This window comes from Dromiciops gliroides, chromosome 1 (genome assembly GCF_019393635.1).
Source record: "Dromiciops gliroides isolate mDroGli1 chromosome 1, mDroGli1.pri, whole genome shotgun sequence".
Taxonomy (NCBI): Eukaryota; Metazoa; Chordata; class Mammalia; order Microbiotheria; family Microbiotheriidae; genus Dromiciops; species Dromiciops gliroides.
In genome coordinates, this window is record NC_057861.1 from 421,120,653 (window position 1) to 421,135,467 (window position 14,815).

A 14,815-nucleotide genomic window follows, 5' to 3' on the forward strand; every position below is an offset into this window, starting at 1 on the left:
TAACAGAACATAGATTGTGTATTTGAATGCTTCCTGCCATAGTCAATTCACACAGGGATGCTTGTTGATGAGAGCTGCCTGTAGCTTTCCCCTCCTAATGCACCAAGATTGACTTCTCAGGAGCACTGTAGGGTGTGCAGGGGCAGAATACTAGAGCCAAGGGGAGCTGAAACCACAGGAATTGCCAGGAATGAGGGAACAGCTTTAGACTAGCTCTATTCTTAATGCACGGAGGAAATGTGGAGGGCAGGGGCAAAGAGGCATGTGTAGCCAGAAACCTCTCATGGTATACAATCTTTGGCGATCTTTGTTATAGTGCAGATACATCTATTTAAAGGAATATACATACAAATATATAAATATATATATATATATATCCACACACACATACACATATGTATGTGTGTATATAGACATATGTTATGTTGTATATACATGTACATGTACACACACATATATATATTTACATTGATCCTATACATACTATTGGAAACATTCAAATAAGCTACCTACTTTACTATTAATTCCCATAAAACCCCCTTGGGAGGAAGACAAAAGGCAAGGATAAAAGAAGCTGTTCTAATAACTTGGGCTCATAGCTCTAGAGCTTGTTAAGGGCTAAAATTCTAGCTAAACTGTCTAAAATATCTAATGAGTGGTCGCCAATAAATTATAAGCTTTAGCAAGAGTTAGACTTTTAAGCATTTATTAAGGAGAATAAGAATTTGGTAAAGAGAGAGAAAAAGGCCTAGATTCCTATCTATTAAAGGGAGAGCACATTTCTAGCTCCCTTCTCCGCCAGAGTCCAGAGGAAAGAGGCCCAAGACTCCGCGCCAGTCTCTTCCTTCCTCCTCCCACTAGTCCGCGTCACTTCCTGATACCAAAGACAAGACTCCTGGTCTTGCCCTCAAAGACCTTCGCTTCATGGGCAGAACTCTTCTACAGTTAGTATCCAGCAGGTGGCGTTATTCCAATCGTTACAGTCCCCCCTGTTGTTCCTCAAGAAACAAAATGTTTCCTTGACGGAACAGTAAAAAGAATATAATAACTATTGATAACTAATAATATGTGAACAACAATATAGAAAAGGAAGAGAGGAAAGTTTTGTCCAGAGGGGTGATTTTTTTTTGTCCTCATGAACTGACGCTTTGACATTAGTCTTGCAAAGGGAGGGCCTCTGCAGAGAATACATATTACAGATGGTGTATATTATAACAGAAAGAGAAAAAAAAACAACAAATCAAAACTGTTCATTTAAAGTCTCTGAAAGTCTTTTTTCAGATGTCCTCTAGGTGTAGTCGTGGAATGGAAGTCTTTACAGGGGTTGATGTGTGGATGCTGGTAATCAGCCAGGAAAATTTCCTACAAAATTGAGCTTAACACAACTTTAAAATAGCTTTGTCAATAATCAAATCAAACAATGAAAGTTCTCAAAAACATGTCTAAGGGAATTCAGAATCTTAGTTGTTACACATGAAACATATAATAAAACAAAAATTGAAACATTCTTTAAAATTATAATCTTACTATAGTCCCCCCTCATGGAGGGTAATTGAGAAGACAATTACTGCAATATTAATTAATAAAAATAATTTTTATCTTTGTTTTATCACTTTTTGCATCATCTGCCTAATTATCCTCATGCCATTATGAGAAATTTAAAAATCTAATATAATTGGTAACAGGTGTCAAGGCCAAATTCAACACTGTATTTATCATGACATCTGAGATAATTATGGGGGTTACCATAAAAGAACAGAGAAATGATGGGATATGAGCATTCCCACACTTGAGCAATATATACTGCCCATGCAGTATGCCAGGTCTAAAATAGGTGGATGGAATATATGTCCATGCCACCGAACATATTGGAGGAAACTGAGTCAGACTTAATCAGATGCATGGGATTGAGATGTCCATGGCATCAGGCATATAGGAGGGAGCATAGAAGCCAGGTGTAGGAGTGAGATGGGTGGGATGAATACTTCCAGCCATCTGTACAATATTGTGGGGAAAAATAAAATAAAATATTAAACCAAGAGAATCCAACCTCAACATTAGTCAAAAGCCGTTCCCTCGGCCATACCTTGACTTCATGCATGTCTCCCCTCATGTGACAGTTCAGTGTCTGCTCTTGCATGTATTCCTCTTGTGATTGGATGGCATCTTGGCCAACTGGCATCTGATAACTCAGAATAAAGGCAATTAATGTCTTAAATGATAAGTTCCCATAATCCAAGTCTCATATGGATTTAAAATTGAGGATAATAAATGATTGCAAAAAATGTGAATACATCTTGACTCAGAACACAATATATAATTACGCAACAATTTCAAATAATACCCATTTTTTTTACTTAGTATACAATTATTTTTGTGAAAAATCAGAACATATTTAAATACAAGTTAAAGCACAACAGAATCTCAAAGAAAACTTTTTTTTTTGAAAAAAGAAAACAATAACGCCACCTGCTGGATACTAACTGTAGAAGAGTTCTGCCCATGAAGCGAAGGTCTTTGAGGGCAAGACCAGGAGTCTTGTCTTTGGTATCAGGAAGTGACGCGGACTAGTGGGAGGAGGAAGGAAGAGACTGGCGCGGAGTCTCGGGCCTCTTTCCTCTGGACTCTGGCGGAGAAGGGAGCTAGAAATGTGCTCTCCCTTTAATAGATAGGAATCTAGGCCTTTTTCTCTCTCTTTACCAAATTCTTATTCTCCTTAATAAATGCTTAAAAGTCTAACTCTTGCTAAAGCTTATAATTTATTGGCGACCACTCATTAGATATTTTAGACAGTTTAGCTAGAATTTTAGCCCTTAACAGTTTGGCGACCCCGAAGGGACCTTAAGGACCCTCCCACCCTCCCTAGTTTGGCCATAAGCCGGCTAATTCGGTGGATTTTCCAAATACCCCCCCCCCCCCCCCCCCCCCCGCGGACTTTCCCTTTGTCTAATCTCCCTTAAAGACTTTAAGCCTCTAAAAGTCTTGCTTTAAACAGAAAAGCCAGCCCAGTTTAAAGGGCAAGATGCTTGAATATTCTACCATCCCTTTGATTTTTCTCATCGGAATGTATTGGGACAGCATAACATCCCGACTTAGAGGAATAGTTTACTCAATGGTCCTTCATAACATTATTGGTTTTTTCCTCATTCAGGCAGCAAAAAGTTTTTTGTATAATAGTATACGTGAGAATCTTTGGGAAAATACGTTTAATATAAGTAGAAATTTTATGCCTGCAATTGAAATACCTTTTAATACCACATCCATAGTTCATACGACTAAGGATTTTATTTTTTTTTGTTGTTTTTTTTTTTTTGTTTTTGTTATTATCATTGTTTTTGTTATTATCATTGTTATGATGTGGGGGAAACTCTCACATATGGAGAGAGACCTCAAAATGGCTGTTTCTACTAGAGATGATCCAAGTTCAGAATCAGATCAGCAGAAACTACTCCCTCTGCAGGAAGCTATAGAACATAGTAAGAAGGGAGTGCCAATTCAAGTCAGAAAATATAGCCCCTTTAGACCAAGTGACTTGAGCGCATGGAAATCAATCATCCCTAGTTTTGAGAAAAATCCAAACACTGTAATTTCACAGTTAAGGACTATATTTAATGCATATCAACCCAGTTGGGCTGATGTTACTTGCCTTTTGGAAACTTTACTGTCCCCAACTGAGATTACAGATATTATCTCAGCAGGAAATGCCCTTGTTGCGAAAGGTAAGGCCGATGTGGAATGGCCTCTAAAGGATCCAGAGTGGAATTATAATGATGATAGGGATTTCCAAAGATTAAAAGATGCTAGAGAAACACTTCTGAAGGGAATGGAATCTTGCTCTAGAAAACCGGAAAACTGGCAGAAATTTTTAAGCCTACCTCAGGAGGCTAATGAAAGACCAAACAGATTTTATGATAGACTTTGTGAGGCCGCTAGACAGTACACCAGATTGGATCCAGTAGATTTAAGAGATTCCTGTATCATTCTCAACACATTTGTTTATAATTCACTGCCAGAAATACGCAGATACTTTCTGAAACAATGTCCAGACTGGAGAAATCTCTCAGTAGATAGAATTAAGGAACTTGCAAATTATGTCTTTGACTCACGTGAGGAAGCAAAGGGGGGAAATGTGGTAAAATATGAAAGTTTTTAACAGTCGGTTAGGATAACTGAAAGACGCCAGTTTTTCAAGGACCACCCTTTTGGGGAGGAGATGAACAGTCCGCCTGCTGCGCATGTCAGACTGCCTGCCGGGTACAGTCCGCCTGCTGCGCATGTCAGACTGCCTGCCGGGTACAGTGCGCCTGCTGCGCATGTCAGACTGCCTGCCGGGTACAGTCCGCCTGCTGCGCATGTCAGACTGCCTGCCGGGGTTTTTTGGACTTCCGGGGTGGAGAGAAGGGGAGTAGCCTTTTTTGCCGGCTTTGGCGGGACTCCTGGCGGCGCGGGACAGACGGTCTGACTCACTCCAAAGGTGGCCTAAATCGGTTTGGTGAGTTTTTATAAGGAATATAGACTAAGCCTAGATTTAAGACGATTTGTACTGTATTTCTATTTTCCTATCCTTCTAATCAACAACACCTTATATACAATAAAGGCTCTATCTAGAAAACCAGAAGCTTCTTCCATTTACTAGTCTGGGAGATAAATTAAGGGAAGGGTTAAGTAGGGGAGATTTATGATCTAATATCCAATTTTAAATCTCACAAGCTACCAAGTCCAGCTCCATCCTCGTACAGATGAGAAAACTATGGTCTAGAGATGTTAATTAATTTGCAAATACATGGCGATCCAGTGTTCCAAGTGGGTCTTGTACCAAGGTCTTCCTAACTCCATATATAGCACTTGACTTCCCTTTCTCCTTGTCTTCCAAGTATAACCCTTATCCTTTATTTAAATGTTGTTTTACCCTATACTTTGTGACAATCGGGATTTAGTAGAAAGAATATTAGTTCGAATGTAAGCTCCTTGAAGGAAAGTATTATTTTATTTTTGTCTTTTTATGCCGAACAACTAGCACATTAGATACCTAATAAATGCTCATTGACAGATTGATTGATTGACCTTGAGTCAGTCTCTACTCCTTCAGTGAGTATGGGACATTTACTGTGTGTGAATGAATTAAGCTGAAATTATCTCTTCTCATCTGTAAATGTGAATATTGGTGGTGTTTCATCACTAGCTTCTCATGAAACCTGATAAGGAAAGTGTTTTGAAAGCAGCACAATGGTAAAATCAAGAGCAAGGTACCTGGAGTCAGGAAGACCTGGGTTAAAATTTGGATGTCTTCTGACATTTATTAGATGTGCAAACCTGGGGAAGTCACTTGACCTCTGTCTCAGTTTTCTCATCTGTAAAATGGGGGTAATAATAGCACCTACCTCTCAGGGTTGTTGTGAGGATCAAATGAGAGAGCATTATAAAGTACTCTATAAAATCTTAGTTATTAATATTTTAAGCTTCAAAGCTCTATATGAATGTGACCTGTTTTATAAATTAGAAGCAGAATATTGCCATCCCTGGTGATCTCCTGCTGATTACCTCCTTCCCCAACACATATTATTTTGGGATTGTCTAGGTTTTGATTCTTCATCAAAGCTTAGATATTTAGAAGAGAGAAAAATCATCCTTCAGAAAATTATCTCCCACACTCCTTCCACCACCATTCACCCTTCATTTAGAAGATTATCTGGCAAATATGGTGCTCGATGATATGGTCCTCTTTCAACTGAATTGCCAAGCATTCACACTCCATTGCAGAAAGCTCAACTCTGATATGCTGGCCTAGTATCCTGAATGCCAAACATTTGCTTACTTAAAAGACTATTTTATGGAGAACTCATACAAAGCAGGCACTCACACGGAGGTCAGAAGAAGTGATAAAAGGACACTCTCAGGGTCTCTCTGAAGAACTTTAATATCAATTGTGAAATAATGGGAGACACTGAGTATAGAACTTCCCAGCATGATGTGCCTGCATCCAAGAAGGTTTTTTGCTCTATGAGCAAAGCAGGATTGCAGTAACTCAAAGGAAATGTGAGCTGTACAAATTCAGAGACATTTCCCTCCCAAATGTTCATATGGATGATTTGTGCCCCATGTGTGGTAGAACCTTTTGGTGGGCCATAGCCAAACACACTGTCTCTGACCCTATATCACGATGTCATTGGTCCTTTTTGAAAATGAAGAACAAACAACAGTAGCAAGACAGATATTCTTGTGCACAAAGACTAATACTCTGCTTCAGTTAAACCCATATTAGGCCCTTTCCATAGTCTTCATTCTTTACTTTTCAAAGAAATGCCTCAGTAACATTATTTCTCAGACTCATTGACCTTAGAATGAGGAAGGGAATGAGCCAATATCTGGCCTTTGTTGTCAGAGCTGAAATACAGGGGAGAGGATAATAGTAGTAGTAGTGGTAGTAGACTAACAGGAAGTATAAGAATAGGGAGAGCATTGCCAAGGTCAATAGAGAAATTGGCAAGGAGTGTTAGTAAGAAATAGTATGCTTTTGTTCAAGGATTTGAAATTGTCTTGGGTAATTTCTTTTTAATACATCAGATTTGGTAGGGGATGTCAACCGAATTTGTAAAGGCTAAATTGATGGTTGAACAGCTTTCCCTGTTGGCCTGTATCTCCTGCCACCATAAAATTGGAGTTCCTAAATGGGAAACTTACTGCAACCCAACTAGAGTTGATTTTTAAAAAGGTATTTAACCCTATAAACATGGCTTAAGTCAGAGTTTTATGGATCTGTTATGTACTGAAATATTTTTCTTGTGCATGTCAGATCAAACAAAATCTATCATCTTTTTTCCTGAGTCTTAATGCTGATTCTGGGGGGGGAGTGCTGGGCCTGAAATCAGGAAGACTTATCTTCATGAGTTCAGATCCAACCTCAGATATTTACTAGCTGCATGACCCTGGGCAAGTCACTTAACTCTTTTTACCTCAGTTCCTCATCTATAAAAATAAGCTGGAGAAGAAAATGGCAAACCACTCTTATATCTTTGCCAAGAAAATCCCAAAGGGGGTCAATGAAGAGTCATACATGACTGAAAGGACTGAACAGCAATTAAAAAACGCTGATTTTCTTTTAAAAACTGATTCAGGCCTCCTGCTCTAGTAAGTGTTCATAGAGGACCTTTGTATTAAGCACTATGGACCAGTGCCCAGAACAATGATATGTATTTAATAAATGCTAGTCAATTAATTGAGAGAAAAGCTTGTATAGCATGATTTCAATCGGTTGCTTTCTTTGCTACTTCAAAGGTAACATCAAGCAGTGCATAAAACACTGGACTTACACTCTGAAGAAACCTTTTGAATCCCACTTTCCCCATTTACTAGACATATGATTCTGGGCAAGTTAAGTAAGCTCTCTGAGTTTGAGTTTTCTCCTCTAGAAAATGAGGATCATAAGAACCTTTATGTCTCAGGGCCATTGTGAGGAACAAATGAGATAATGCTTGCAAAGTGCTTTGTAAGCTTTTTATATTAATGTTAGTTACTCCTACTGCTACTGCTATTTCAGAGGGTTTGTGACCTCATGAATGTAGGCATAGTACTCCTTTTACCAGTGTGAATCAAAATTTAGCCTTGCCTTCTCATCCTATTCACATTTTTCCATGTCCTATTGAAAAGACTCTGAAGGAGGTCTGCCCGACACTCTTGGGACCTTTCCACATTGCATGGATACCAATATGCATGGATATGTATGTAAATAGTATTCCATCTTTCATTCTCACTACATGACCAGCACACACTTTTATATAAATTGATTCCTTTCATAATTCAAATTGAAAATCATGTGATTTGTTGTCAAGCAGTCTCAATTTTTTACTTGATGTCTTTGGAATGGGCATATGGTTCTTTTTTATTTTTTTAAGGTTGGGAGAGGTATGAAGACTGGCAGTGGTTGATTTTACCAAGGCATTGAATAGGTTCTATAAGGCTGATAGAAGGTACCAGCTCAATCTTTGGTGAGAGGGGGGAGAGAAATATAAAAGGAAGGAGGAGAAGAAAGGAATATTTTCTGGGAGAGAAATATTGTCTCATGACTTGTAATAAAATACTCTTAACATCTTTTCGCCCCAACTTATTGGGTTGCTGCGGGGGGGGGGGGGGGGAATTCTGTGCCATTGTTCTAGTGTAATGTGACCCTAGGGCTTTAGGGCCTAGAACATGGAAAAGGAGGCTTATAGAAATGACAGCCACACCCAGGATGACATCTCTGGCTATGTAGAGTGGTCTAGTAACACTCTGTATTTCTTCTTCAGAAGATGTATTTTCATCAGGACCGTGGAGAGCCACAATGGGGGAGGGGTCTGTCAGGCAGATCGAAAATTTCTGGAGGGAGAAAGTGTCCTTGAATTTTCCAGACTTGAGAGGACCACATTTGGTTAGCTATGGAATTGAGTAGTTTCTTCCCTGAATAAAAGGTGATATTTTTCCTGACCTTGAAAGTTCTTGAAGTCTATATACTAAGTTACAGAAGGGTTGAGGTCTGTGTTATTGGAAGAAGCAGTCACATAAAGTCACAGGGTTTTGAAGTATTCAAAATTAGCTGATCTCTAAGCAGCTCTAACACACCATTATTCTATGATTTGAGGTGACCAAATGAAGTTAGAAACTGTATTGAAATCTCACTCTTAACACTATTTGCTACACAGCTGAGGTCACTAGAAGTGATTTTGTCTTGGAATGCATCCAAGAGGGACTAATCATTCAATCAACTAATTAATAAACCATCCAGCATTATGTGCCTAATGTGTGCTTGACCCTGTGCTAGGCATTGACAGTGAGAAGACAGATGTGAAATAGTTGCTATCCTCAGGGAGCTGCTATTCTACTGGGAGAGATATCGTGTGTGTATGTGTGTGTGTGTGTGTGTGTGTGTGTGCGCGTGCGTGCGCGCACACATGCACACGTGTGCAGGCTCATGCTCACACAACATAAATATAACATACAGTTTTGGAGGGGGAAGATGTGGGTATAGAAAGGCTTCATTTAGAAGATGTCCCCTGAATAGAGCTGTGAAGGAAAGAAGGGACTCTAAGAGGAAGAGGTAAAGTAAGAGTGCACATCAAGACAGTTAATTGAAAGGCAAAGAGATAGGAGATGACAGTATCATGAGTGAGGAAGGCGTTTGGATAGACCATTAAGTGTGGGAAGGGGAATGATGCATAATAAGTTTGGTGTGGAAGAGTGGGGACAGGTTGTGCTGGGCATTAAAAGCTAAACAGTGGAACATGTTTTCGATCTTAAAGGCAATGGGGAGTCAGTAGAGCTTATGAGTGGATTAGGGGAGTGACAATTTTAGATTGGCACTTTAAAAAAAGCACTTTGGCACCGTTTGGGAGTTGGACTGGAGAGAGAAGAGACTTGAGGTAGGGAAGCCAATTAAGAAGCAGTTATCCCACTAGTCCAGTCAAGAGGTGATGAGGGCCCAGATCCAGGCAGTGGCTCTGTGATCAAAGAGAAGGTGAAGGATGCATGAGATTCTGTGGAGGTAGGAATGGCAAAGTTTGACAGCTGATTAGATGTGTGGGCTAAAGGAAAATGAAGAGTCATGGATAATGTGAATATTGTGAACCCAAATAAATGGAAGAATCATTATGCTGTCAACAGAAATGGGGAATTTAAGGATGAAGGGAGATTTGACCAGAAAGATTAACTTAGTTTTGGACATATTGAGTTTGAGATGCTTAGGGGACATTCAATTTGAAGTATTCAGTAAGCAATGGAAATGCACAACTGTATCTCAGGAAAGACAGTAAGGCTGGATATAGTATAAATGTTGAAGTTATCTGCATGGAGATGATAATTAAAACCACAGCAAATAAGAGAGTTTAGAGGGAAAGAATAGAAAGCTTAGAAAGAGGACTCTAAACAGAGCCTTTACTACACCAATAGTTTGGGTGGAGGGCATGATATGGCAGATGAATTGACAGCAGGGACTGAGAAGTAGTTGTCAGACACCTAGGAAGAGAAAAAAAGAAGAAGAAAGGTTATGCAAAAACCAGAGAGAAGATTATATCCAGGAGGGTGGTCAGCAATGTCAGATGCTGACAATGTGTCGATTAAGAGATCAGTGGTAACTTTGGAGAGAGCAGTTTTAGCTCATTGATAAGGTTAGAAGTCAGATTGCAAAGGGTTTAGAAATAAGGAATTGGCCAGAAAAGAGAAACAATAGGTATAGATCACTTTTTTCTAAGACATTGGCTATGAGAACTTGGAGAGATGGGATGACAGTTTGAGAAAATGGTACAGTCTAGTAGAGGTTTGATCAGGATGGAGATAACATGTGCACTTGAAGACAGAGGGGAAGATACCATTAGATAAGGAGATGAGGAATAGATTAAAAGCTAGTTGAAGAGGGCAGCTAGGTGGCGCAGTGGATAAAGCACTGGCCCTGGATTCAGGAGGACCTGAGTTCAAATCCGGCCTCAGACACTTGACACTTACTAGCTGTGTGACCCTGGGCAAGTCACTTAACCCCCATTGCCCTGCAAAAACCCCCCCAAAACCAAAAGCTAGTTGAAGAGAGAGAGAGAGAATGAATGAATAAATAGGTGTAATTACATGTGCTAGAGAAGGCAACAGGGAATTGAATCAAGAAGTGCTAGGAGGAAGGTTTTAACTGGTGGTCTCAGAGCTCAGGCAATGTAATGACTAAAAAGAAAAAGAAAAAGAATTTAAACTCCTTTAGGTAAGGGATCCTGTGATAAAAGGCAGTTTCTTAGTCTTCCTTCAAGCCTAATGTGCACAGCTGGATGCATAATAGGTGCTCTATCAATATTTATTGAATTGAATGACCACAGAGTGTATTCATGAGAAATATTAACAAATTATCCATCTGCTCCATTCATCTTCACCTGTCACTACTATCTTTACTGAACTCCTGGCTCCTCAGAATGAAATAAAGCAATAGACTCTGAAGTGGCAGCATGGCTATTTAGGGTAGGGACAATGTTTAGCTGGTGTTCCTATGTGTCCAAAAGGGATTAAAATGACCCTGGTGTATAGCCAAACAAAACACTTTGGTAATTTCAGTGGCAGCTGTTGCCATTAGCAAAGCACGTGTGCAGAATCTTTCCTTATGCTCTTCTGTAAATGGAAATCTTTGAAACTGGCTCCATTATCCCAGTTATTGCTATAGCTATGGGCTAATGAAAACTGGCAGGATTCCCCTGTGCAGCATCTTTCCAACAGCATAATTGACATCAAAGCCTAAAGAGCCTATGTGGCCAAAAGCAGCACCCACGTAAACCCCAAGCATCAAGGGCTTAGAACTGAAATTCCTGATGGCTTTGGTATTTGAGTGAGTCATCTATTAGCACAGAAAGTTTTCTTGAGTTCAAGGCATCCTACCACTTGTGCTAGCAGCTTTTGTGAAATTATTTGAAATGAGGTAAGTCACTTTGTCTCAACAAGTGTCAAACATATATGATCTATATCAAATTGCTTGCCTTCTCTATGAAGGGAATGGGGAGGGTTGGAGGGAGATAATTTGAACTCAATTTAAAAAAAAAAAGAATGTTGAAACGTTTTTACAAGTAATTGGGAAAATAAAATATTAAATTAGTTTTAAAAAGTCAAGAATGTCAGAACAGTTTGATGTGTCATAAACATATCCTAGATAACTGTGATGATGTTGGAACAGCTAGATGGTGCAGTGGAGAGTTCTGGGCCTGGAGTCAGGAAGAAATGAGTTCAAATCTGGCCAAAAGCACTGACTAGCTGTATGATCTGGGACAAATCACTTCAACTCTGCCTCAGTTTTCTCAATTATAAAATAGGGGAAATAATAGTGCTTAGCTTCCAGGTTGTTGTGAGGATCAAATGAGATAATTCTAAAGTGCTTAGCACAGTGCCTGGAATGGAGTAAGTAATTATATAAATGTTAACTGTTATTGTTACTATTATTATTAATTATTGTTGGTTTTTTTGTTATTGTTTCCTTTTTCCCATTTTTGACCAGGGGCTGTTGGGAATTCGTGTGTAGGGGGTGGAAAAAAAAACTAGGTGTGTGTATGTGTGTGGGAGGCGAGGTTGGTGTGTGCATTCTTTGTTCTGTGCCCTTCTGGGGTGCTACAGGTGAATAAAGTATATGCTGCCAGATGTGGTTAGTTTATCAATTCCTTTTGCTTAATTGTATTTTGTTACAAGTCAGGGATTTGTTCAGCAGTAATGGAGAAGGGGATGTTGTATTAGGAAATAACAACTATATTTTTAAAAAAAGATTATTTTAAAAGAAAAATAACCATCATCACTGCTTAGACCCTATGTGGTCCCAAGGTCTCTGGGAATATTTGTAAAGGCTAGTGAGGGAAATATGAAAGCCACTTGTCTGCCTAAACCCTGCAGTTATAATAAAGGAGCTGGTAAATGAGGAAAGAAGGTACAATGCCAGTTGATTAAGTGAGAGGAACCCCTAAGTCTTGGACTCCTCAGAACAAATCAAAGGAGCCCTAGGTGCGGATTGGTATAATGTCTAACCTGACTCCCTAATCCCATATCTTTCCATTTGAGACTACTTAAACTCTCATTTGAAATCTTAGACCCACCCTATGACCAATCTGTCCCCAAGCTGGAGAAATAGAAGTACCTATGAATGTGTAAATCAGTAACAAGTAATCCTTGCTATTGATCTTCCTTTTTCCTTGGTTCAAGTAACTAGATTCTTTTTGCCTTGTCTTTGGTGACTGTCTTTACCCCAATAACTATAACTATGAATTAGATTGGTATTCATTCACATGCCCCATTTCCTTTGTAACTGAGGCCATACCTTCCTTACAACTCTTCTCTCAGAGATTTGACCCCTTCTCTAAAAACCATAGCCATTGTAGATGGATCTCCCCCCACTACCTATTTCTAGACTTCCTTGAAGTAGGCAATATGGTACAGAGGAAAAAGGGCTGGATTTGGATTCAGAGGACCTTTGTTTGAATCTTGGCTCTGTCACTTAATGTGTGACCTTAGACAAGTAACTCAAGCTTCTCTGGATCTCAAGTTTGTCCTTTGTAAATTGAGGGAGTTGGACTATATTGTCTCTAAGGCTCCTTCCAATTCTGGATCAATGATGCTGTCTGAATCAGTGCTAGTTCCCACGTTCTCCTGGGAACTCTACCCACTGCACCTCCTTCTTCCTATTTCACATTGCTGACCCCTTCCTGGGTCCACCCTCCTACATCTATATACTTTTCAGTTACTGGCCATCTCCTTTCCCCACTGAGCCCTGGTACCAACAGGGTGGAAGTGGGAGGTGGACAGATGGCTTGAATCATGGATAGCTAGTTAGTACCCTGCCATTTTGGAAACACAGAAGCATAGTAACATGAATGAGATATATACCCTGATGTACTTTGAGCACCAGACTCAAAAGTTTGACCTTTTCCATTTAATGTCTCTAAATAGTGCCAGCTTGCTAACAGTGCCTGTGTTTAGCCAGGCAGATAAATGGTTGTCTAAAGATTAAAAGATCATAGATTTAGATATGACCTTCTCATCTAGTCACTGAAGTCCAGAGAGAAGTGAATTGACAAAGGTCACACAATGATTTAATGGCAGAGGTGAGACTCAAGCCTGGGTCTGATTCTAAAGCCAGCAAGCTTTTCACTTCACCATACTGCTTCCTGTTTCTTGTGACCCAATGGATGATGATGATGATGACGACGATGACTGCGATGATGATGGTGACAACAGTGATGGTGATAATGATAATGATGGTGGTGGTCATGGTGGTGATGGTGATGCAGCGTAGTAAAAAGAGTGCAGAGGGGCAGCTAGGTGGCGCAGTGGATAGAGCACTGGCCCTGGAGTCAGGAGGACCTGAGTTCAAATCTGGCTCAGACACTTGACACTTACTATCTGTGTGACCCTGGGCAAGTCACTTAACCCCAATTGCCTCACTAAAAAAAAAAAAAGAGAGAGAGAGTGCAGGGTCCAGAGTCAGGAAGAATTCAAATATGACCTCACATACTAGCTTGTAACACTGAGCAAGTCACAGCCTATGTCTGCCTCAGTTTCCTTATTTGTAAAATGGGAATAATAACAGCACCTATCTTCCAGGGTAGTTGTGAGGATCAAATCAGATAATACTTGTAAAGCATTTAGTATAGTCCATAGGATCTATTTGGTGTCATATATATGCTAGCTGTCTTCATCATCATTATCATAATTATCCTTCTCTTTCTCCTTCCTCATCTTCTTCCTCCTCCTCCTCCCTTGTCCTTCTCTTTCCCCCACCCTAAAGATAATAGAAAGTAACATCAGAGGTGAAATTTAAACCCAAATCCTCTAATTTCAGAGCTATTCCTCTTTCTACTGCCCCATTGCTGTGTTGACTCAGTGAGATATGATCCCAAAGTGAAGTTTAGTTCTTTTTAATAGATGCTTAGTTTAAATTGATTCTTAATATGCATAACTCTTATTTCAGTTATGCTTTCAAACTGTTCCAAATGTTGGCCTGATGCTATCATTGATTTCTTTCATACGATATCTTCTTCTTCTTCTTCTTCTTCTTCTTCTTCTTCTTCTTCTTCTTCTTCTTCTTCTCCTTCTTCTCCTTCTTCTCCTTCTTCTCCTTCTTCTCCTTCTTCTTCTTCTTCTTCTTCTTCTTTTGGTGAGGCAATTGGGCTTAAGTGACTTGCCCAGGGTCACATAGCTAGTAAGTGTTAAGTGTCTGAGGCCAGATTTGAACTCAGGTCCTCCTGACTCCAGGGCCGGTGCTCTATCCACTGCGCCACCTAGCTGCCCCCATATGATATCTTCTTAAACACTGTCTTCAATGACCAGCTTTCCCTGTTCT

The 14,815-nt window shown here is 39.8% G+C and overlaps 1 protein-coding gene across 1 annotated transcript in view; it reads left to right on the forward strand.

Annotated features, from left to right (window-relative positions):
• The window catches only part of ADAMTS12 (ADAM metallopeptidase with thrombospondin type 1 motif 12), a 569,738-nt gene that overhangs the window by 340,993 nt on the left and 213,930 nt on the right, over nucleotides 1–14,815 (forward strand).